This window comes from Ranitomeya variabilis, chromosome 3 (genome assembly GCF_051348905.1).
Source record: "Ranitomeya variabilis isolate aRanVar5 chromosome 3, aRanVar5.hap1, whole genome shotgun sequence".
Lineage (NCBI taxonomy): Eukaryota > Metazoa > Chordata > Amphibia > Anura > Dendrobatidae > Ranitomeya > Ranitomeya variabilis.
Genome location: NC_135234.1, coordinates 636,484,629 through 636,507,204, shown reverse-complemented (window position 1 = coordinate 636,507,204; position 22,576 = coordinate 636,484,629).

Sequence of the window (22,576 nt, the reverse complement as noted above, 5' to 3'; positions counted from 1 at the left end):
GGCTGGAAGCTCTTGTGAGCTGAAATTGCCACTCTGGTGTCATGAGTTGATATTAGAGTCTTAAAGTAATTTCAGGATGGTGTTTTGAAAGGGGTTTTCAGCTGACTGTGTAGTTCCCTTTTCTGTCTTCCTACTATCTAGTAAGCGGACCTCAATTTGCTAAACCTATTTTCATACTTCGTATGTCAATTTCCTCTGAAATCACCGACAATATATGTGGGGGCTACTGTCTGCCTTTTGGGGAAAATTTCTCTAGAGGTAAGTCAGGTCTGTATTTTCCTCTGCTAGGGTCAGTCAGTCCTCCGGCTGGCGCTGGGCGTCTAGGGATAAAACGTAGGCACGCTACCCGGCCACTGTTAGTTGTGCGGTAGGTTTAGCTCACAGTCAGCTCGAGTTCCCATCTTCCAAGAGCTAGTCCTTTTGTATGCTTTACTACGTTCTCTTGCCATTGAGAACCATGACAGATCAGGACTTGTGGAAGGAGTGCAGGGAGGCCTATGACGGTGATGTATTTCTGGCCAACCCACCTGTGGATATTAATCTTGTCTTTAAGGGTGGCATGTAGTCCAGAGATCGACGTATCTACGTGCCTGAGGTCGTCCGTCTGCAGATCCTCAAGTTGGTACATGACTCCAAGTTGGCTGGTCACAGGGGGGTACAGAAGACACAAGAGTTCCTGAGCCGATTCTTCTGGTGGCCAACTTTCCTGAAGGATACCAAGGACTATGTTCTCTCTTGCGAGGTATGTGCTCATTACAAGACGTGTATCTTACCTAGGTCTCCAATTAATTCTCCGTTTCCGGCAGTGGAGGAAAGGCTGACTGCGATGAGGCAAAATCTGGAGGTTCTGAAGGAATCCCTGACCACAGCTCAAGAACATTATAAGAGATCGGCAGATAGATTCCGTAAACCTGCACCCATGTTCAAGGTAGGAGATTCCGTGTGGTTAGCAACTAAGAATCTGAAGTTAAACGTTCCTTCACAAAAACTTGGACAGAAATTCATTGGCCCTTTCAAGATCAACGGTATTGTGAGCTCTGTGGCCTGCCAGCTGAAGCTGCCTAGGTCTATGAAGGTACACCCAGTTTTTCATGTATCTTTACTAAAGCCTGTATCTCCTAATACCTTCCAGGGACGTGTTGTGCCACTTCCGCAGCCTGTGGTGATTGATGGGCAAGAACAATTTGTGATGGAGGAAATTGTTGATTCCAGGATTCGCAGGAATCGGCTCCAATATCTGATAAGATGGCAGGGATATCCCCCTGAGGAAGACTCTTGGGAACCTGTGGAAAACATCAATGCCCAACAGAAGATTTCTTGTTTTCATCAGAGATTCCCTGAGAAACCAGGTCCAGGATCGTCCTGAGGCCGCTTCTAAGGAGGGAGTAATGTCAGGACTCTGAACATTTTTTATTACCTTTTTGTGCACTACTGCCCTTTTCCAAGATGGCATCTTTGGTCTCATGTGCACTGTGTCTTCCTGCTATAAAACTCCACCCCAGCCTTCAGTCTGTGCTAGAGTATTCTGCCTTGCATCCAGCTCCTGACCTCTGGTTACGCCCTGGCTATATACCTGCTCCTGTGAACCTGTGTGGTGATCGTGCTACTCTGCTCTGAGTTTCTGCTGCCTACACCAGTTCCAGTAATCCTCCTTCATCTGCTGCTCGTGTTTGCTTCCATCTGCATTTGCTGGACATGTAAGCTGTTTCTGCTCTGCAAGAACCTGAGACTATTACCCAGACCTCCCTGGTTGAGCTAAGATATTATTTGAACTGCCTATAAGCATATCTATCTGTGTTGTGGACTAAGCAAGGACTTATTCGTGTCAAGTATCCTCAAGAATAATTGTGCTTCATAGACTTTCTGCGTGATTGCATTTTCCTCTGAAGTTTCCTATAGACTGCTGAGTTGCATTTGATATTTGCACCAAGTGTTGTGGACTTGAGTTTCTCTCTGCACCTGTTTGAATCACCGTGTGATAACATAGACTTTACCACTTATAAAACTGTGTCCTGTAGTTGTCTTGTTCCACGCAAAGAGTCTCCTGAGTTATACCCTATAATTATTACACAAGGGCACATCAATAACATTGGCTTTGGTTGGGCCCACTATTCACCTGCATGCAAGTATTATGCCACCTTCGTTCACAAATTTACCTATATCTCTATATAATAATAAACTGGATAGCGTGGTTAATGAATGATGAGGTTAATGAATGATGAGATGCTGCTTTTTTCTGTACAGAGTGAATCAAGTGAATTATGCCAAGTCCCAGCACTTGTGCAAGCACAAGTACACGTGGAGGAAAGACAATTATGGCAGCTAAATAGGAAAGGGTCCTTTACAGTAAGAGCGATCAGACTGGAATGCTGACCACAAGAGCTAGTAATGGCAGTTACTATAACAACATTTAAAAAGGTCTGGATGCTTTTTAAACAAAACATGACATTGTGAGTTATAAATAATCTAGCAATATAAAATATATAACTTTGAAGATAGGTTGAACTTGATGGTCCTAGGTCTTTTTTAACCTATGTAATTGTATGTACTGTACATTAGGAAAATGTTTGAAATGTAATTCTCTATAATATTATTAAACAAGTAATTTCCCCTTATTTTTTTCTGTTTAAAGTGCTAGCTATAAATCCAATCTCTGGATTTAAAAAGTGTAAAACACTCCTGAAACACTTGCACGTTTAATCAGTATTTCTTATGGTGCCTAAGGGAAGCCATAATGATAGGTGCCTGCTTGGTAACAAGTGCAGTTATTTGCCTCTATAATTAAGTGAATTACCAATCATAAAAGTGTTAATACTTGAGTCCTTCATCAGTAATAGCCCCTGCAATAACCATGACAACTGTTATGAGGTCATAAACAAGTGTGATAAAGAAGATTTCATAATAGTAGGCTGCCCTACCACGATCAGCGTCATTACTGATGCGCCTGAGGATGTTGAGCTTGTCCACCCCACATAATGTTAGCCCCCCCGCGTAAACCAAGAATGAATACAGCGGGGGTCTCATGGCATCATAAACCCTATTTTTAGCTATATGGCTTTCCTCATGGAAAGGTCATCTAAAGTTCAGGTCAGTCAGGTATGGAGTTTGGAAACTGGTTTTATCCAGTTTTTCTAATCTGCCTGGCACCTATTTTAGCCGTTTTTTTATTGGCTGATGGGGGTTTTGGCGCCCATATTTTTGATTATATAAACCCTGGTTTCTGGGGTTTTTGTCATTCTGCCAGATTAAGAAGAAAAGAAGAAGAACCTGGAAGATGGAGAATCTCCTGCAACAGCTCCTGACCAGAGCCGGCGCTGAGGGTGGAGCGGACTGGCTTCAGCGCTGCCTCGCTATGGAACCTCTTTCAGCGGCAGCTGATGCGGTCCCTCCTCCTCCAGAAGCCTCCCTCCAGCCGCCGTGTCAAGCCTCCCCGGTCCCGCCGGCATCTCCTGCTTCAGTGCGGCGTAGGAGACAGAGGATCCCTTATTCCCCTTCAGCGTCGCCGCCTGCCTCCAGCCGTGCCAGACAGGAAGTAAGGGGAAAGTCGCAGCGCCGCCCTCCTCGGAAATCACGCAGCCCAGCGTGAGACTTCCGCAGCCAGCACCAGGCCGGAGCTCCGTCCTCCTCAGCTGTTCCAGGCGGGAGGCCCGCACCTCACCGCGGCCGTAAAAGCGCTGTGGTGTCAGCGGCTCCCGCAGCGGCTGCGACTCCCACACCCTCGGCCCACGCCAGCGTCCGGGAGGAACCTGTCACCTCGCAGTCTGAAGAGGAGGAAGATTCGCCAGTCGCAGCAGCTTCCCATGTGAGCTTGCCCAATACGGAGGGCTTGAGCTCCAGCTGCTGCATAAATCCCAGGACCGACCATCATTCAGCGAGGGGTTGAGACTGTGAATGTACCCATGTCTGTCCCTCACTCATATCTGACAAGTATTATTAGGAAGGTGTTAGCCGAAACAGTAAAGGAAGCTATCCCATCTCATGTGAGCACTTCGGATATGCGTAATGCTGCATTATCTGACACCTTACCGGCTAGCACTCTTCCTATTAATACTTTTAAAGAAGCTCTCACATGCGAGTTGTCCCCTTTGGGATTCCACTTAAGCTCTTCTGTTAAAGAGCTTATTTGGAATAATCACTATGTAGATATTTTCTCATTACTGCCTAGAAAAGATCAGCCTGGTAAATTAGATAAAAGGGATGATAAAGCTGACTCAGACGAAGTTAAACGCACCAATTCTAAATCCTTCAACAATTGGGTGCAAGCATTTTCCATTTTTGCTGCAGTTTTGGGTGAAAAATCCCCTCATCTCTGCAGCAAATTATTTCAACATTTAGATATCATACTGGAAGCTTATCGTAATTTCGGCGGGTTCGCTTGGCTGAATTACGATGAGGCTTTCAGGCACAAATTATCAGTCCACCCTGAGCTCCATTGGGGAGTGAAGGATATCGGGTTGTGGATTAACCTTATGCTTCCACAAAGACACAGTAATCCTAAACAGACCCCCAATTCTAGCAGTTTAAAACGTGGCGTTTGTTTCGCTTTCAATGATTCATTTTGCAAGTGGTACAACAATTGTAGATTCCGCCACGAATGTTCATTCTGTGGTAACTCACACCCAATGGCGAAATGTTTCAAAAAACAAGCAGCTCAACAGTCCTCTGCTAAAGAGCACGCTACAAAAAGCACAGACTCCAGTGAATCTGGCAAACATGTCACCATGGTTAAGCAAATTTCCAGATCAGGAGATCAGTGAATTGTTGTTTAAAGGATTTTCCGAGGGATTCTTTGTGCCTCAATTTAAAGGGGTGGGCTGTTTAGTCGCAGCTAATTTACCTTCCTTAAAGGCCAATCCAGAGGTTGCTAGGGACAAAATTATTAATGAAATTCATCTAGGCAGAGTTGCGGGCCCTTTTGAAACACCTCCGTTTTTTAACTTTCGTATATCTCCTTTGGGTATAGTACCAAAAAAAGACGAGGGCTCATTCCGGCTAATTCATCACTTATCCCACCCACTGGGTTCATCCCTGAATGATGAGGTGGACAAGTCCTTAGTTTCAGTATCTTACTCTTCATTTGATTCTGCATTAGAGATCCTTAAAAAATTTGGCTGCAATGCTTTGATGTCCAAGTCGGACATTAAGTCTGCTTTCAGACTTCTCCCCGTTCACCCATCTGGTTTTAATTCATTAGGTTTTTATTTTGATGACTGTTTCTTTTATGACAAGTGCTTGCCCATGGGTTTTTCTTTGTCCTGTTTTTATTTTGAAAGTTTTTCCTCTTTCCTGCATTGGGTTTTACAAACTGAGTGTAAAGACGCAGGTATCCTGCACTATCTAGATGATTTTTTGTTTATTGGGCCTTTTGGCTCCTCCACATGCGAGGACGCCCTTAATAAATTTATTCAGATGTGCGAATACTTTGGTGTCTCTATCGCCCATGAAAAGACAGTTGGTCCTTCTAGATCCATTGAGTTCTTGGGAATCACTCTCGATTTCCAAAAAATGGAATCTAGACTTCCAGCTGAAAAAATTTTGAAACTCCGCACTGCTTTATCGAATTTTCTAGCAAAAGATAAGGTTACCCTTAAAGAACTTCAATCCTTATTAGGATTATTGAATTTTGCAGTTCGGGTGATTCTAATTGGTCGGGCTTTTTGTAGAAGTTTATATGATGCCACCAAGGGTGTATCTTCACCTCATTCTCACATTAGGATCCGTTCTGATCTGAAGGAGGATGCCAGAATATGGCTTTCCTTCTTATCAGAGCATAACGGCATATCCTTGTGGCAGTCATCGTTTGTGTCGGCTGATTCTTTTCCGTTTCTTTTTTTGTTTGATAAGCATCTCGGCGGTAGCATCTTTTTTGTTTCCCATTGGACTTCTTTCCATTGGCCAACGAATTGGTTGTCGGAGCGTCTAGTTTTCAATTTGACAGTCCTAGAAATTTTTTCCATTTTTGCTGGAATTTTTACCTGGGGATCACTAATGCAGAATTCTAGAATTTTATTTCTTTCCTCTAACCAAGCGGTAGTTTTTGCGATTAATACTTTATCTTCTAAAAATACTGTTGTGGCCAAAATCTTGAGACAATTGGGTTTTCTATGCCTAAAATTTAATATATGGCTTAAGGCTAAGTTAGGACAGAGTAAACTTCTAGGGTTAACGGACTCTTTACTTAATCGCCAGTGGTCGCATTTTTTTCTCCAGGTTCCCAGTGCGGACTCAGAAGCGACTCTCTTACCCCCTTCAATCTGGGACGTGATTACAATCTAATACCGCATTTTATCAAACATTCATTATCCGAGAGATCATGGGCTGACTATTCAGCCGCATGGCGTAACTGGAATAATTTTTGCGACTTACATTATTTTGACCCATTAGTTTCTGATCCAATAGCAGCACTTAAATTTGCTGCGGACATGGCCCAGAGGGGCTTGTCATACTCTGCATTGGCAAAAAGCCTTGCAGGAGTGTCTTTTTTCCTCAAGCTTTCAGGCAAAATGCCTTTAACCAATCTTTTTCCGGTGAAACAGATTTTAAAAGGCTTCAAGAAGTCTAAATTTATGCCTGATGCTAGAAGGCCTATATCTCTATCGCTGCTCAGAGATTTGTGCTCTAGTCTCATCCATGTTTGTTTGAATTCTGACGAGGCGTTATTATTTAGCGCCATTTTCTCTTTGTCATTTTTCGGTGCACTTCGCATTGGCGAAGTAGTGTCTCTTAAAAAATCTAATCCTTCAGGACTTATGATATCTGATGTGCAAATTCACGAATCCTTTTTAATCCTTTTTATTAGGAAATCTAAGATGGATCAGTTAGGTAGAGGTTCAAGGTTGAAGATTAACGCAATCTCTGATCCCACCATTTGCCCTGTAAATAAGTTGTCAATTTGGATTAAATCTAGACCTGTAAAACAAGGCCCATTATTCATTCATAGGGACTTATCACCAGTCACAGTATTCCAATTTAACTTTATCCTGAAGAAATGTTTGAGCTTTTTAGATTTGAAACATCTGAAAATTACTTCCCATTCGTTTCGAATCGGAGCGGCTACAGAGGCCTCTAGGGCCAGTCTCTCTGAGTCTGGAATAAAAGAATTGGGTATATGGAACTCCAAGAGGTTCAAATTGTATATTAGACATGACCTTTATGATTATTAATTATTGATTTTCTTTTAGGTCCGTTAGTTATCTGGATAGTCGGACATTCTTTTGTATTTTGGGCCCAGAAGAGGGCTAGCCAGCGAATTTACACAGAAAACTTATCTTTTAACCCTTCCGATATTCAGATTTGGTGGCTTGGAGTTCGAGGTTTGAAATGGTTTTGCCTGGTTGCTCAGGTTAAGAAATGGCTATTTAAATACCCTTCTCCCGATTTAATTATTTTTCATGTCTCTGGTAACGATCTCGGAAAAATCAGGACTCTTGATCTTTTATCAGCTATGAGATCGGATATTATTGGTATTAGGCAGATGTTGCCTTACTTTTCTTTTGTTTTTTTCCGAGATTATCCCCAGACTCTTATGGCATAATAATCGTTTTTCTTTCCTAGAGAAAATACGGAAAAGAGTGAACAGATCTATGGAGAAATGTTTCCCTTTGATATCAGGGTTCTCTTTTAGGCATTCAGAATTGGAAGGCTTTTTACCAGGCCTTTATAGATCTGATCTAGTCCATTTATCAGATATTGGTTTGGACATTTTTAACCTCGACTTACAGTCGATTATCGAAAAATGGCTGTGTGGTTGTGGGGGGGCCATGTCTCGTTGAGCCTTGGCCTGGTGGGAAAATAACCCATGTATGGGTGGATTGGTTTACTGGAGAAGTATGGAAATTTGGTTTTAATTGAAGAGTTTATTTATTGGTATTTATTTAACTTATGTAACCCTGAATAAACTACACGGCCATTTTTATCCACATTAAAAGTGTTTGATGTCTTCATTGTGTGAATGGGTTTTGTGAGGCCATGTTAGCCCCCCCGTGTAAACCAAGAATGAATACAGCGGGGGTCTCATGGCATCATAAACCCTATTTTTAGCTATATGGCTTTCCTCATGGAAAGGTCATCTAAAGTTCAGGTCAGTCAGGTAGGGAGTTTGGAAACTGGTTTTATCCAGTTTTTCTAATCTGCCTGGCACCTATTTTAGCCGTTTTTTTATTGGCTGATGGGGGTTTTGGCGCCCATATTTTTGATTATATAAACCCTGGTTTCTGGGGTTTTTGTCATTCTGCCGGATTAAGAAGAAAAGAAGAAGCCCACCCTCCCTCCCCCTTTGTTAAAGCTTGTACATCTCTGTCGTGTAGTTTAGTTGTGGGAAAATCACCCATGTATGGGTGGATTGGTTTACTGGAGAAGTATGGAAATTTGGTTTTAATTGAAGAGTTTATTTATTGGTATTTATTTAACTTATGTAACCCTGAATAAACTACACGGCCATTTTTATCCACATTAAAAGTGTTTGATGTCTTCATTGTATGAATGGGTTTTGTGAGGCCATGTGCCGACCTTGATTAAATTTGGAGGTTCTAACAGGGAAAGGGTTTGTCTGCTTTAGACACTCCCAGGGCATGGAAAGGTAGCCGAGGGGGGTCCCCAGCACAGTATCCCCTTCTGTTACCCTGTACAAAGAGCTGCTCTCCTTTGGGAGTTCATGGAAGCACCTATGACTTTCATGGGTGATAAATTGGGATGGGAGAAGGGGGGAGGGGGTATTTCTCCTATTAGGGATTATCTATTATGAACAATCCCTGTAGCCAAAAGTCTAAATTTATGAGAGGTGGACCTGGATCTGTAAGGAAGAAATGGTTTATCCATCTGGGTAATCAGATCAACTAAATTGGGTCTAACAACCAATGTGGTATCCGATATCGCAGCCAGATCTCTCCCACATCCGGTTTATCACATTTGTAGTCTATATTTGTTATGTTCTTCTCTATAAATCTGTTAAAATGTACAAATGTTAAAACTTGTTACATCTGTTATATATATCGGCACAAACTCTCTAAGCCCAAGGGAAGGTCTATCCTCCAGCCATGGATTCCAAGAGGTTTCCACCACAGGGGTTTTTTCCTCTCCTGAGTGCTGGAGGGTGACTCTTCGTGAGTCGGGGGTTGTGCTATTTTTGGTGTCATGTGAATGTAAATAAAATTGAGAATGTGTGTGATTCATTTTGTTTGGGAGTCGGGGTCCATCACATGTCATTGTGTCATAGGGTCGAACATCTGACGGCCACAGTTTTGCCCCAGGTGTTGCTCCTGCTCTGCTGAATATCATGGAGCAGAGAAGACAAGTGTGCACTCATCATTGGAATAAGGACTTATATTACAGCAGGATTACAAGCAGCTTCCTCGCCTCATTCACACCGCGAGTATTTTGGCCAGTATTTTCCATCACTATTTTTCAGCTACAAAAACAGACAGGAGCAAACACTGAGAAAAATAATAACTGAATGACTTTCACCTCTTCTGTGTTTTGGATCCACTCCTGGAGTCTGTTAACAAATACTGATACAAAATATCGCCATGTAAAAGTGCTTTAAATCCTTACTGACTTCATCATTACATCGATGACAGAGATGCAATCAGTAACTTAGCTCAATGACTCTGCTTGAGTTGACATCATAAGCTGCTGAGCTCACTAATTGTCTGCAGCGCTATCGATGTGAAGTGTCAGCGCTGCAGACAATAACAGATACCATGGGTGGCACGAGAGATTCAGCCCTGGAGCAGCGGAGAGTGTGTAAAGTACAGGTGAACAGAGATTTCACTTTCTGAATACCCTTCATAAAAACTGACGCATTTCGAACCAGGACGAAAACGTAACATTTGAAACACGTTGGTTCTTATAGAAAGTGTTCACTTCAACCTTTTGCAAAGTTTATATATTTTTTCACTTTTTTAATGCATTAAATAAAAAAATTATATATTGGAAGCTGGATCCTTTACCATTCTTGGACTTGTTAACTTTTTTTAATACAACAAAAATTGAGGTGTGTTGAATTTTTCAAATCTTGCGAATTATATGTATTTTATTTGTGGGATTTCCCCATACACTTTAGCGAGATGCCGAATATTCGCATATAAAAAATTCATATGGGATTTTATTACGTTTCAGCAGCAAAAAAATGGATGTAATCCACTTGCACACATAACATTATCAATAAAGCATTATCAAAGCTCACAGCAAACAGGAAGTTTAGAAAACAAAGTAATTTTAATTAAAAAATTATATTGAAAAAGAAGCAAGAGCGAAACTGAAAAAAATGCAATAAAAACATGTTAAAAAAAAAACACTCAAAAGCAACAAAGAAACACAAATAACCTAATCTGGCAAGTTGAAGAATGAAATTCTGCAGGAAATCTACAGTGTCAACATCTCACCAAATACTCATTGTAGAAACATAGCCTTAAGGTACCTTCACACGAAGCGACGCTGCAGCGATAGCGACAACGATGCCGATCGCTGCAGCGTCGCTGTTTGATCGCTGGGGAGCTGTCACACAGACCGCTCTCCAGCGACCAACGATGCCGAGGTCCCCGGGTAACCAGGGTAAACATCGGGTTGCTAAGCGCAGGGCCGCGCTTAGTAACCCGATGTTTACCCTGGTTACCAGCGTAAAAGTAAAAAAAACAAACAGTACATGCTCACCTGCGCGTCCCCCAGCGTCTGCTTCCTGACACTGACTGAGCTCCGGCCCTAACAGCACAGCGGTGACGTCACCGCTGTGCTTTCACTTTCACTTTAGGGCCGGCGCTCAGTAAGTGTCAGGAAGCAGACGCTGGGGGACGCGCAGGTGAGCATGTACTGTTTGTTTTTTTTACTTTTACGCTGGTAACCAGGGTAAACATCGGGTTACTAAGCGCGGCCCTGCGCTTGGTAACCCGATGTTTACCCTGGTTACCAGTGTAAAACATCGCTGGTATCGTTGCTTTTGCTTTCAAACACAACGATACACGGCGATCGGACGACCAAATAAAGTTCTGAACTTTATTCAGCGACCAGCGACATCACAGCAGGATCCTGATCGCTGCTGCGTGTCAAACTAAACGATATCGCTAGCGAGGACGCTGCAACGTCACGGATCGCTAGTGATATCGTTACAAAGTCGTTTAGTGTGAAGGTACCTTTAGAGGGTAATTTCACTGATTATGAGACGGGAAATGAGAGACAAGTCTGCTGCCAATGGGAGAGAATTTGTGGTCTAAATTATGAGATTGTCCAGCTAAGAAAAAAGTGCACAAAAATCCCCAAAACAAAACATTTTGATGTGGTATCTTGAAGAATGCTAAGAAATATAGGGGTGTCATTTGTCCGTGATCCTCGTGGTCAGTGTGGTTACAGAGAACATGTCTTGCTCTTGTCTCCGGACAGCTGTTATACCCTGCAGTAACTGACAATCCACGGATATGAACAAGCGCTGTATTGGGAGCGGCAGCCAGGGCCGTAGTCATGGCCCACATAGGTGTCTGCTTTAGCGTGCCCTAACCACCCGCATCACATATATACAGTCTCACTGTCTCACTTGCCTGGTTCTCCGAGGCCTCCCATACACACAGGGACACTTCTTCACATAAAGAGACAGAGTCCAATTCCAACTTAAAATGTAGAACTTTGCTTGTTTCCAATCGCAGCACGTCCACATCAGTTACAGCATCAACACAGAGTTCTGCACAGTTCACATCCTTCGCTTTCTCTGTGCTCTTCCCTATGTCCTTTAGGTTGTACCTGGCTTGTCCATCTCGATCGGTACTGCAGCGTCCTCCCTGTTCAGCTTTGCTACGCTCAGGACTTCCCTTGTCTGTTTTGACCCAGACATAAGGGCATCTGCCCAAGTAGAAAGCTGCCACATTTTGGAGCCACCTGCATTTCTGTTCTGCCGTGACTTCTGCTATCACCTCTGCTCTCACTTCTGCTGTTCTGCTGCTCTCATTTCTGCTGTCCTGCTGCTCTCATTTCTGCTGTCCTGGATGACTGGGCTTCACACTTAATGCTATGTGGCCCATTGCTTAGCTGGGGGCCCCCAGGCACAGCTGACCTGCCTGGGCTCCCTAGCCTGACTGACCCAAAACCAGGAAATCCTCCTGTCTTCCCCACAGTTGGCCCCTCCTATGTTAACTGTTACTGTCCCTGAGTTCCTATCTCTAATCTCAGTGTGCTATAATGCCCCCCTCTAGTGGCTAACCCAGACTCTTAAAGCTGCTTAAAATGTGCAGAAAATGGCTAATACCCCATCAACATTTTTTTTCGACCAAAATTTAGAAAATTTAAGGGAAGCAACAGTTTAATAAAGAGACACAAGTCTCCTTTAGGAGCCTCTAAAAGCCAGCAATGGTCTTTGTCCAGCACCGGACAATGTAAAGTGCTAACAAATATATATGCCCTATCTAACTAACAATTTGTGAACAGACATATATGCTGAAAAGGGACAACTGAACTCTGGACTGGATGTGGTTGCTGATTGTTGCATCTGTGCAACTGCAGTTTGTGGGCAAGAGGCATCAGCGCTTCCGTCCTGGACAGCAAATTGGGAAGGGTGTAACACAGGGGAAATGAATTACTCCATGCATTTAAATCAGGTACATAAAGCACCCATCCGGAGTTACTTAATGGATGTAAGAAATGCAATTTGTAAAACAGTAACAGACCTACATAGTGTCCTGATGGCACCGAAAAATGCTATGTTGACAGCATGGAATCTCATTTATTCAACCAGTGTCGGACTGGGGTGACAAGGGCACACCAATATCATTGACTTTGGGGGGCGCACTTTTCACCTGCATGCAAATAGTATATTACCTTCGTTCACAAATTTACCTACATCTCTATATAATAATAAAATCGGTAGCGTGGTAAATGAAAGATGAGATGCTGCTTTTTTCTGTACAGAGTGAATCAAATGAATTATGCCAAGTACTACCCATACAGTGGGGTTGGGAGCCCAGATCTACACAAGGGCCCACCGGGGGATTCCCCTGTTACCCTGTGGGCCAGTCCGAGCCTGGCCCCAGAGCACGAGCATATCATTAACTCAAAACTGCAAATAAAGATTAAATAACAACCCCAAGATGGATTTCATCAACCCATTTTAATCAGTATAATGGCGCCAACCTGACACTGTGTGTAGGTTACTGTGCACAATCCTGGCGACAGGTTCCTTTTAATATGGTGCAGACTATTGTCATCGTTTTAGACGTCTACAGTTATAAACATAACAAGTAAAAGTTCATCTTTATCAAGGTCGCATCAGCCTAACATCACAACGGTCTGACAAATTGTTAACAGACAGATGATTAGGCTGATAAAATTGGGAGAGAGAAATTAAGACTTCCTTCACCTACATAGCATTTTTAGTTAAAATTCTACATTTTAGTGCCATTTTTGTCGTGATTTTCTGCTATTTTTTTGCAGCCTGATCCTTATAAAGCATTAACAATATAAATTATAAATCACAATACATAAACTGAGGTTTTTTTAGTGAAGTTAATTTTCCCTTTTTATTTAAAAAATGCAATAAGCTCTAGGAATGGAGTTTTACAGGCAGTTTGTGTCACTTTTACCCAATAAAACTTTACAATGTTAACGTGCATTTTTTGGGGGTGGTATTTTTTGTTCAATTTTTTTAAATTAGAAAACATTGGCATCACAAGATTGATGAACCAAATAGCTTGTAAAGTTAAAGGGCCACTGTCACCCCCTCCAGCCGTTATAAACTAAAAGAGCCACCTTGTGCAGCAGTAATGCTGCATTCTAACAAGGTGGCTCTTTTAGTTTTTGCTTCTGTTATTCCCTCAATAAAGCATTTTATAATTTTCCCCAAATACCTGTCTTTGTACATGGAGGTGGGTCTGAAGCCTCCTCTGTGAAGCGCCCAACTGCCATCACGCATCTCTTCTGGGGCGATGGTCGCCGCCCCCTGCGCGCTGTTCTTCTTAAATCCGGCGCCTGCGCTGTGCGTGCCTGCCTGGGGCAGGCGCAGTGTTCATTGGCCGTCATAGCTCAGATGCCGGGTGCCTGACTGCGCCTGTGTGGGCAGTGCGGCCACCCTGTTACTGAATCCCCGCCCCGCACTGTGTTATGCATTATGCACAGTGCGGGCTGGGATTCCTGGGCAGATTCCTGCACAGACCGACGCTGGAAGGCGGGGAACCTGGGGGAGCGTCTGACAAGCGCAGTGCGCATGCCCAGGAATCCCAGCCCCGCACTGTGCATAATGCATAACACAGTGCGGGGCGGGGATTCAGTAACAGGGTGGCCGCACTGCCCTGTAGCGTGGCTAAAGGGTGTCTAATCGACGGGAGATATGTGTCGCATAGATGGCTTGCCGCTGTGATGTAACCATAGCTACCTATATGTCTGTCAGGACCTGTGGTGATGTCAGACCACATGGCTAATCATGTGATGGGTTACTGGGTGTGGTTAGCTCTATATAAGACAGGCTAATGTTTAACACAGGGGATATGTGTGGAGGTGCTAGCCTCCAGTGTGTTAAGGCTCCAGCACTGAGCCTGAAGGAATGGACACTTGTTTTTTCCCTTTTGCCTGAGTTAAAGGCTATTTGTTTTTCCTGTTTATGCTAAACTGGTTTATGAAGCAATAAACCTTTGAACTTTTGTTGGAACCTGCCTCCTAAGTGTCAGCCGTCGCACCTGAGTGAGTGAAATCCCTACAGCCCGCACAGGCGCAGTCAGGCACCCGGCATCTGAGCTATGACGGCCAATGAACACTGCGCCTGCCCCAGGCAGGCACGCACAGCGCAGGCGCCGGATTTAAGAAGAACAGCGCGCAGGGGGCGGCGACCATCGCCCCAGAAGAGATGAGTGACGGCAGTTGGGCGCTTCACAGAGGAGGCTTCAGACCTGCCTCCAGGTACAAAGACAGGTATTTGGGGAAAATTATAAAACGCTTTATTGAGGGAATAACAGAAACAAAAACTAAAAAAGCCACCTTGTTAGAATGCAGCATTACTGCTGCACAAGGTGGCTCTTTTAGTTTATAACGGCTGGAGGGGGTGACAGTGGCCCTTTAAAAGCACAATTAAATAAAGTCTTTATTGAAAACACATGACCACTCAGCCAAACTGAACATTTGTAGGTCAGTTAGGAGATAGGAAGTGTGTCGGAGAGTTAGGGTATGTTTCCACGTTCAGGAACGTCAAACACGCAGCGTCCAGATGTTACAGCATAGTGGAGGGGATTTCATGAAATCCTGTCTCCACTATGCATTAAAAGACGCATGCGGCAGACCCACGGAAACGGACATGCGGCGCGTCTTTTCAGAACGCAGCATGTCCTTACAATGCTGAAACAACGCAAGAACAACGCAGGTGACCTGCCAGTGACCTCAAGTGCAGATTTGGTCAGGATTTTACCTGTATAAAATCCTGACCAAATCCTGATGCAATCCTGAACGTAGACGCATACCCTTATGAGACAGCTATCTATGGTGTTCAATTTAAGGGGAGCAATGGGTTTGAGCGTCAAACTGTTAAAATGCTGTGCATTGGCAGAGAGTAAACATGCAAGCTTTTGATGAACCCATAGGTGAGAGATGTCTTTGTAGTGTCTCCTAATAAAGTGGACCTTAACCAGCAGATGACATGGCTCCCGAAACCATCATTGATCGTGGATACTTCACACTAGACATTGGTAATTAAGGTCCCAGAGATTGGAGTTAGATTGGAGAGACAGACAATCCAAGCTGCTTATGGTCTAGTGTGAAGTTTCCACAGTTAGTGATAGTTTGGGGAGCCATGTCATCTGCGGGTGTAGGTCCACTGTATTTTATCAAGACCAAAGTCAGCACAGCCATCTACCATCAAATTTTAGAACCCTTCATGTTTCCCTCTGCCGACAAGCTTTTTGGAGATGGAAATTTAATTCTCCAGCAGGCCAAAAGTACCAATACCTTGTTTAAAAACAACAGTATCACTGTGCTTGAATGGCCAGCAAACTAGCCTGATCTTGCCAAGAGGAAGATAAGAGACAGCAGACCCAGCAATGCAGAGGAGCTGAAGGCTGCTATCAAAGCAACCTGGGCTTCCATAAAACCTCAACAGTGCCACAGGCTGATCGCCTCCATGCCACGCCGCATGGATGCAGTAATTGATGTCAAAGGAGCCCCCACCAAGCATTTAATATACATTTCAGTGGGCTAACATTTCGGATTTTAAAATCATTTTTTCAAGCTGGTGTTATAAAGTATTGCAATTTACTGAGATAAGGACTTTTGGGTTTTCAATGGTTGTAAGCCATAATCATCAACATTAACAGAAATAAACACTTGAAATAGATCACTCTGTTTGTAATGACTCTATATAATATACTAGATGTTTCCAGCCAGCTAACGCTCGGCACGCTCATTGCTATCTAATTAAAGCTGCTGGTGATTAAACTAAAGTAAATAAGGACAGCATTCAATAACGCTTACGCAGGTGGTAAATTAACTTAAAATGAAGTTAATAACAATAGTGTGATGTGTTGGGGGCGGAATTATGTGTGGTGATGTGGTGGGGGTGGGATTATATGCGGTGATGTGATGGGGGCGGGATTATGTGTGGTAATGGGGTGGAGGGGGCGGGATTATATGTGGTGATGTGTTGGGGGGCAGGATTATGTGTGGTAATGTGGTGGGGGTGGGATTATGTGTGGTGATGTGGTGGGGAGCGGGATTATGTGTGGTAATGTGGTAGGGGGCGGGATTATGTGTGGTAATGTGGGGGGCGGGATTATGTGTGGTAATGTGGTGGGGGGCAGGATTATGTGTGGCGATGTGGTGGGGGCGGGATTATGTGTGGCGATGTGGTGGGGGCGGGATTATGTGAGGCGATGAGGTGGGGGGCGGGATTATGTGTGGCGATAAGGTGGGGGGGCGGGATTATGTGTGGCGATGGGGTGGGGGTCGGGATTATGTGTGGCGATGGGGTGGGGGGCGAGATTATGTGTGGCAATGGGGTGGGGGGGTGGGATTATGTGTGGTAATGTGGTGGGGGCGGGATTATGTGTGATGATCATTATGTGTAGTAATGTGTTGGGGGGTGGGATTATGTGTGGTAATGTGGTGGGGGGTGGGATTATGTGTGGTAATGTGGTGGGGGGCGGGATTATTTGTGATAATGTGGTGGGGGCGGGATTATGTGTGGTAATGTGGTGGGGGAATATCTGTGGTAATGTGGTGGGGGGGCGGGATTATGTGTGGTGATGTGGTGGGGGGGCGGGATTATGTGTGGTGATGTGGTGGGGGCGGGATTATGTGTGGTGATGTGGTGGGGGGGTATTATGTGTGGTGATGTGGTGGGGGCGGGATTATGTGTGGTGATGTGGTGGGGGAGGCTGGATAAGGTGTGATAATGTGGTGGGGGCGGGATTATGTGTGGTAATGTGGAGGGGGCGGGATTATCTGTGGTAATGTGGTGGGGGCGGGATTATCTGTGGTAATGTGGTGGGGGGTGGGATTATGTGTGGTAATGTGGTGGAGGGGCGGGATTATGTGTGGTAATGTGGTGGGGGCGGGATTATGTGTGGTAATATGGTGGGGGGCGGGATTATGTGTAGTGGTGGGGTGGCGGGATTATGTGTAGTGATGTGGTGGGGGCGCGGGATTATGTGTGGTAATGTGTTGGGGCGGGATTGTGTGGTGATGTGTTGAAGGGGTGGGATTATGTGTGGTGATGTGGTGGGGGGCGGGATTATGTGTGGTGATGTGGTGGGGGGGCGGGATTTGTGGGGGCGGGATTGTGTGTGGTGATGTGCGGATTGTGTGTGGTAATGTGGTGGGGGCGGGATTATGTGTGGCGATGGGGTGTGTGGCGATGGGGTGGGGGGGGCGGGATTATGTGTGGTAAAGTGGTGGGGGCAGGATTATGTGTGATGATCATTATGTGTGGTAATGTGGTGGGGGCGGGATTATGTGTGGTAATGTGGTGGGGCATTATCTGTGGTAACATGGTGGGGGGCGGGATTATGTGTGGTAATGTGGAGGGGGGGCGGGATTATGTGTGGTGATGTGGTGGGGGCGGGATTATGTGTGGTGATGTGGTGGGGGGGCGGGATTATGTGTGGTGATGTGGTGGGGGGCGGGATTATGTGTGGTGATGTGGTGGGGGGCGGGATTATGTGTGGTGATATGGAGGGGGGCGGGATTAGGTGTGGTAATGTGTTGGGGGCGGGTTTATGTGTGGTAATGTGGTGGGGGCGGGATTATCTGTGGTAATGTGGTGGGGGGACGGGATTATGTGTGGTAATGTGGTGGGGGCGGGATTATGTGTGGTAATATGGTGGGGGCGGGATTATGTGTAGTGGTGGGGTGGCGGGATTATGTGTAGTGATGTGGTGGGGGGGCGGGATTATGTGTGGTAATGTGTTGGGGCGGGATTGTGTGGTGATGTGTTGGGGGGCGGGATTATGTATGGTGATGTGTTGAAGAGGTGGGATTATGTGTGGTGATGTGGTGGGGGGGCGGGATTTGTGGGGGGCGGGATTGTGTGTGGTGATGTGCGGATTGTGTGTGGTAATGTGGGGGCGGGATTGTGTGTGGTAATGTGGTGGGGGCGGGATTATGTGTGGTAATGTGGGGGTGAGATTATGTGTGGTAATGTGGGGGGAAGGATTATCTGTAGTAATGTGGTGGGGGGGCGGGATTATGTCTGGTAATGTGGTGGGGGCGGGATTATGTGTGGTAATGTGGTGGGGGGCAGGATTATGTGTGGTAATGTGTTGGGGGGGCGGGATTGTGTGGTGATGTGTTGGGGGGCGGGATTCTGTGTGGTGATGTGTTGGGGGCGGGATTATGTGTGGTGATGTGTTGAAGGGGCGGGATTTTGTGTGTTGATGTGGTGGGGGGCAGGATTATGTGTGGTGGTGGGGGGGCGGGATTTGTGGGGGGTGGGATTGTGTGTGGTGATGTGGTGCGGATTGTGTGTGGTAATGTGGGGGCGGGATTGTGTGTGGTAATGTGGTGGGGGGGCGGGATTATCTGTAGTAATGTGGTGGGGGGCGGGATTATGTTTGGTAATGTGGGGGGGCTGGATTATGTGTGGTAATGTGGGGGGGCTGGATTATGTGTGGTAATGTGGGGGGCGGGATTATGTGTGTTAATGTGGCGGGGGGGCGGGACTATGTGTGGTAATGTGGTGGGGGGGCCGGATTATCTGTGGTAATGTGGTGGGGGGCGGGATTATGTGTGGTAATGTGTTGGGGCAGGAGTGTGTGGTGATGTGTTGGGGGGCGGGATTATGTATGGTGATGTGTTGAAGAGGTGGGATTATGTGTGGTGATGTGGTGGGGGCGGGATTTGTGGGGGGCAGGATTGTGTGTGGTGATGTGCGGATTGTGTGTGGTAATGTGGGGGCGGGATTGTGTGTGGTAATGTGGTGGGGGCGAGATTATGTGTGGTAATGTGGGGGCGAGATTATGTGTGGTAATGTGGTGGGGGGTAGGATTATCTGTAGTAATGTGGTGGGGGGGCGGGATTATGTGTGGTAATGTGGTGGGGGGCGGGATTATGTGTGGTAATGTGGTGGGGGGCAGGATTCTGTGTGGTGATGTGTTGGGGGGCGGGATTATGTGTGGTGATGTGTTGAAGGGGCGGGATTTTGTGTGGTGATGTGGTGGGGGGCAGGATTATGTGTGGTGGGGGGGGCGGGATTTGTGGGGGGTGGGATTGTGTGTGGTGCGGATTGTGTGTGGTAATGTGGGGGCGGGATTGTGTGTGGTAATGTGGGGGGGCGGGATTATGTGTGGTAATGTGGTGGGGGGGCGGGATTATCTGTAGTAATGTGGTGGGGGGCGGGATTATGTGTGGTAATGTGGGGGGGCGGGATTATGTGTGGTAATGTGGGGGGCGGGATTTTGTGTGGTAATGTGGCGGGGGGCGGGACTATGTGTGGTAATGTGGTGGGGGGTGGGATTATGTGTGGTAATGTGGTGGGGGGGCGGGATTATCTGTGGTAATGTGGTGGGGGTGGGATTATGTGTAGTAATGTGGTGGGGGGCAGGATTATGTGTAGTGATGTGGTGGGGTGGCGGGATTATGTGTGGTAATGTGTTGGGGGGTGGGATTATGTGTGGTGATGTGGTGGGGGGCGGGATTTGTGGGGGGCGGGATTGTGTGTGGTGATGTGGTGCGGATTGTGTGTGGTGATGTGGGGCAGGATTATGTGGGGTAATGGGGAGGCGGGATTGTGTGTGGTGATGTGGTGGAGGGCGGAACTACTGTGCAGGGGGCGGGATTAGCGAGTAATCACGATGCCTCTTATATATATATATAGATGTTTCACTTTTTGTATTGAAGAACTGAAATAAATTAACTTTTTGATGATATTCTAATTTTGTGAGTTGCATCTGTAATTCCAAGATAGTCCTTGAAAAGTTCTTTGTATGATAACCAAGCATTCTTTTGGAGTTCTGATTGTTTGAATGAAATGTTCATCTTTGATGAGCTGCCAAATTTGTGGACCATCAAACACATCGGCCTTTATTTTTTCAAATGACGGCTAGGAAATGCTAAAATGAGGTACTTTAACCCCTTTCTGCCATTGGACGTACTATTCTGTCCATGTGGGGTGGGCCCTAATTCCCAAGGATGGAATAGTACGTCCAGCGCGAACGGCCACGCTCACGGGGGGAGCGCGGCCGATCGCGGCCAGGTGTCAGCTGCCTATCGCAGCTGACATCCGGCACTATGTGCCAGGAGCGGTCACGGACCGCCCCCGGCACATTAACCCCAAACATGATCACGGTGTGCCGGCGGTACAGGGAAGCATCGCGCAGGGAGGGGGCTCCCTGCGGGCTTCCCTGAGACCCCCGGAGCAACGCGATGTGATTGCGTTGCTGCGAGGGTCTCTTACCTCTCCTCCCTGCAGCAGGCCCGGATCCAAAATGGCCGCGGCATCCGGGTCCTGCAGGGAGGGAGGTGGCTTACCAAGTGCCTGCTCAGAGCAGGCGCTTGGTAAGCCTGCAGCACTGGAACTCAGATCGGTGATCTGACAGAGTGCTGTGCAAACGGTCAGATCAGCGATCTGTGATGTCCCCCCCTGGGACAAAGTAAAAAAGTTTAAAACAAAATTTCCACATGTGTCAAAAAAATAGAAAAAAAATTTCCTAAATAAAGAAAAAATATATATATATTATTCCCATAAAAACATTTTGTTATCTAAATAAAAAAAATCAAACAATAAAAGTACACATATTTAGTATCGCCGCGTCCGTAACGACCCCACCTATAAAACTATATCACTAGTTAACCCCTTCAGAGAACACCGTAAAAAAAAAAAAGAGGCAAAAAAACACTTTATTCTCATACCGCCAAACAAAAAGTGGAATAACACGCGATCAAAAAGACAGATATAAATAACCATGGTACCGCTGAAAACGTCATCTTGTCCCGCAAAAAACGAGCCACCATACAGCGTCATCAAAGAAAAAATAAAAAAGTTATAGTCCTCAGAATAAAGCGATGCAAAAATAATTATTTTTTCTATAAAATAGTTTTTATCGTATAAAAGCGCCAAAACATAAAAAATGATATAAATGAGGTATCGCTGTAATCGTACTGACCCGAAGAATAAAACTGCTTTATCAATTTTACCAAACGCGGAACGGTATAAACGCCTCCCCCAAAAGAAATTCATGAATAGCTGGTTTTTGGTCATTCTGCCTCACAAAAATCGGAATAAAAAGCGATCAAAAAATCTCCCGTGCCCGAACATGTTACCAATAAAAACGTCAACTCGTCACACAAAAAACAAGACCTTACATGACTCTGTGGACTCAAATATGGAAAAATTATAGCTCTCAAAATGTGGTAACGCAAAAAATATTTTTTGCAATAAAAAGCGTCTTTCGGTGTGTGACGGCTGCCAATCATAAAAATCCGCTAAAAATCCCACTATAAAAGTAAATCAAACCCCCCTTCATCACCCCCTTAGTTAGGGAAAAAATAAAAAATTTAAAAAATGTATTTATTTCCATTTTCCCATTAGGGCTAGGGTTAGGGTTAGGGCTAGGGTTAGGGTTGGGGTTAGGGTTAAGGCTACAGTTAGGGTTGGGGCTAAAGTTAGGGTTAGGGTTGGGGCTAAAGTTAGGGTTAGGGTTTGGATTACATTTACGGTTGGGAATAGGGTTGGGATTAGGGTTAGGGGTGTGTCTGGGTTAGAGGTGTGGTTAGGGTTACCGTTGGGATTAGAGTTAGGGGTGTGTTTGGATTAGGGTTTGAGTTATAATTGGGGGGTTTCCACTGTTTAGGCACATCAGGGGCTCTCCAAACGCGACATGGCGTCCGATCTCAATTCCAGCCAATTCTGCGTTGAAAAAGTAAAACAGTGCTCCTTCCCTTCCGAGCTCTCCCGTGCGCCCAAACAGGGGTTTGCCCCAACATATGGGGTATCAGCGTATTCAGGACACATTGGAGAACAACTTTTGGGGTCCAATTTCTCCTGTTACCCTTGGGAAAATACAAAACTGTGGGCTAAAAAATATTTTTTTGGGGAAAAATTTGTTTTTTTATTTTCACGGCTCTGCTTTATAAACTGTAGTGAAACACTTGGGGGTTCAAAGTTCTCACAACACAACTAGATAAG